This window comes from Neovison vison, chromosome 4 (assembly GCF_020171115.1).
Source record: "Neovison vison isolate M4711 chromosome 4, ASM_NN_V1, whole genome shotgun sequence".
In the NCBI taxonomy this organism is placed as follows: Eukaryota; Metazoa; Chordata; class Mammalia; order Carnivora; family Mustelidae; genus Neogale; species Neogale vison.
This window is the reverse complement of record NC_058094.1, coordinates 27,857,351-27,861,218: the sequence shown is the minus strand read 5'-3', so window position 1 is coordinate 27,861,218 and position 3,868 is coordinate 27,857,351.

Sequence of the window (3,868 nt, the reverse complement as noted above, 5' to 3'; positions counted from 1 at the left end):
AAAGTAGATAGTGTTTACTCAGATTGAAGGAAAATGGAGCAGTTATGTATGGAACTTGATGATTGTTGATAGCCAGGAAGAATGATCCATGTTCCACGTCTCAATGTTTCCAAACTGGCAGAATTATTTGCAGTATTGGTACAAATAAGTAAATCTATTCTTCTGTATCAATAATAGTCCAAAGCTTTCTGTTTGTGAGAAAAAGTACTTTCTGACAAAAATCAAAGTTCCTTTTTTTTTTTTTTTAAAATACAAGGACATATTTCATTAAGTTCATTTAATGCCAAATAACTAATTTTCTCTATATCTTTTTCTCTGAAACTTGCTGTTTTGTGCCTGGTTCTTATTTTATAAAGGTGACTGAGTGATGACTTGGAGAGGTTATTTCAGTGTTAATGACAGTTCCCTTAGAAACCAGAGGCACACTCACTTTGTAGGGTCTCAGGAGGAACACCAGGTTTTGGTCAGGAAGCAGAAACAGAGTGGAGCAACAGGTTAAAGCCAGAGCCTTTATTAGGGTGTACACAGGAAAGGTAAGACAGGGCAGGGTAAACAATTTAGGATTGGCTTGTTTGAATAATTTCAGCAGGCTCTATGCTTTAGAGCCCTAGTTTATTAGTACAGGGCCCTGGAGTGATTAAACAGAGGAATACTGTTTTCTGGAATACACAGGCCAGAAAGAAGTATGGCTCTGTTTTGGTTAGTCTGCATATCAAAGACAGGATTTGTAAGTTTCTTGCTATCTCTAAGAATTGGCTAATTGGGGCAGTCTCTCCCTAAAGTAAAAGGTGTTTTGTTTTTGTTTTTACATTTTTTTAATGTCAAAACATGATAATACACAGAATTAAAAAAAGAAAAAAGATGAATACACACACACACAACCAACCACAGCTGTAACAACACAGTTTTGTTTTTACATACCTCAAGAGACATGTTTGGCAGTGTATACAGCAGGGCGCCCTGTGCTCCTGTAGTAAGAGATTGCGTTATTGGATTCTGGAAAAAAGAGATAAACAAAGAGTTAATAAAGGTACTTCAAAACAAACAGATTATCTAGGGTAAGAGTTCTTAGAATGGAACGTTGTCCTGAGTTGATTCAGCCTTGGGTTGTTGAATGCACATAGATACAGTGCCCTTACTATAGCCATTCCATGTAGCTCACAGTACAACAAAGTAACCATAAGGCATCTCTGCTGTTATTCGGTAGGCTAACTGCAAAGTTCAGTAATTTGTTGAATTAAATTTCTAGGTGGAAAGAACCATGATTCAATTAACCACTTCCATCACAAAATAAAAGGCAAAGAAGGTTACTTTCATGTAGGACATTTCTTATCGAATAGTGTAATCTCTAGCATATCTATGCTATCTTGACATTACCTTCCTGAATTATTTTTCTTCATTCAATTAATTTTCTTAATTTATTCTCATGAGTAACTACATATTTCTATGATCCTCTATTTAATATGCCTTTATGACAAGGTTATAAAGTTCCTAGGGCCATAATGTCCTTTTTACTTTTCATTGTGTAGCTCAATGTTTGTTATATTTATCTGATCTATCTACCTACCTACCTACCTATTATGATCTATAATAGACTTTTTGACCTTCATTTGTTGCACTTTAGTATGCCGTATTTGAATAACCTTGGAACACAGTGACGAACATGGAACTGTCATAAGCTAAATATGACGTTTTTTCTTCTCATTCTTCTTTATGACTGATAGTAAAAATAAAGATCTTCTTGATTGTTTTTAATGTTGCCTTTCAGTGCTGATTGAAACATATATTCTCAACATTTAGACAGGGCATGCTCTAGGAAAGCAAGACTTGGGACAAAATCCAAGCAATTTCATGTCATATATACCACATGCCAATAGATGCCAGCATTGCACTGTGACAACTGCCTATGCTGTGGTAACAAAGGACAGCCTTCATCTTCTCCATTCTCCTATTAGAGAATGCTGAAGTATGAAATCCTTAAATATAGTTTGGGAGATCTATACCACATACGCTTTTTTCCTACACCCTTAAAATATGGCTTGGAAAGCTTCCAAGGAAGAACATTTCTAGATAGTGTTGAATGTATTGTTGCTACTGTTACAGCTGAAATGTTACTAGATTGATAATGTTACTTACAATTATTTTAACCCTTTTATGAGTCAAATTTTGTCCATTATTGAACAAAAACTACAAGAAAGTTAAAATTAAAAAGCCCACATCAGATTTATGTGTCACGCTAGTTGTTTACATATTATCTTGTTAAAGTATTTCAAAATCCATCTATGTTTTAAAACTTACCATAGAAATTTAGGAATACTGCATAAAGTAACACAGCAATGCTGTCTGAAATATTTGTAAGAAAAATCCCATCAGGTCATGGAATACAGAACTCAAACATTAAATACAAGAAAGAATATACAACCATTAGAAATAATTTTCTCTTTTGTGTTAGTGAATGCATTCAATTTATGTGCCATTGTACCTAAAGGTAATGTTCCTCTTTCCCTCATTCCCTTTTCTTATAATTCCTGATTAAGATTAATTTGTGATTTATAGTTCTCTTCTTTCCAAACAATTCCACTGACTAGCTTCTCATTAGTGGTTTGTGCTAGCATTAGTAAAATCCATAACCATTTCTACTGTTTTTAACTGATTCTAATAAGAGATTTTTCAGAATAGAGCTTATGTATATTCTCTTTGAATGCTATATCTCAGGTTAGTTTTCCTACTGCTGAAGCTTAACAGCAACATACTTATGAGAGATTTATTTCAATAGAGTGAAAAAAAATTATTCTCTACTCTTTACTGCTTCACTTTTTTTAGAACCCAATTCAAGGTTGCTCAAATTAGTGTGCTTATGTACTATTTTACAATTTCTGTCTATATAGAAACATGAACATAATTTCCTTTAAATACAATTTTAGGAATGGCAAGAAAAATTGAAAATACCATCATATATAGCAATGCTATCTTTATCAACTTTTACTACATATCATGGCTCAATAAAAATTTGATGACTTTTGGACAATATAAGATATGTTTGGTTTATTAAAAACCTTACAGAATGATAGTAGAGTTATAGAATAATTCTAGTAGAGTTTTCTCTGAGTTGTGGAAATCCTAGTGAACTTTTCATCTTTTTTCTGATAAGGATTTTATTCTCATAATATAAAAAAGGTTATATATCATTATCCTAATACTAAGCCATCTAATTCTTGGATCACTAACTAGCTTACTTGCTACTCTGTTGACTTTTCAATCCCAGTCATCTGAAATTTATTTATTTTCAGATGAAGACTTTCTGAAATTTTCTACATATGTACACAAAGGAAGGAATATTTATTTCCTTTATGAAAACTAAGCATTTTAGATAGCATTTTTATAGCCTTATGAAAACATAACTAATTTTTGTCTGTTCTCTAAGAGACATATGTGCTTTAAAGCTACCACATTATTTGATGCCTTTATGAACAATTACTGGAAAGAAAACGTTACATGCATTACTTTCACACAGAATTTATTGATAGTTCCTGAATCTTGCAGATTTTTAGAGAGAATTTTGTTTCAAAGAAACCGCAAGTTAGGCCTACATAAACTCAATTCCCCAATGCAATCTTCATATCACCAAACTTGTCCGATCAGGAAACTGCCTATGAAATTCCTATCTTTTGGGCTCTGAATGACAATAGCAAATGCAACAAAAGGATGCAAAATTAATGCTGGGGCCATGAAAAACAACGAGAGAAAAATTACTCAAATAGAGTTGAACACTGGGTTGTCAAACAGGCTAAATAAGGAATTTACTCCATTACCAGGGTAAATAGACTTTATAAACCTTTCCCTTTGTTAGTCAGTGGCAACTGACTGA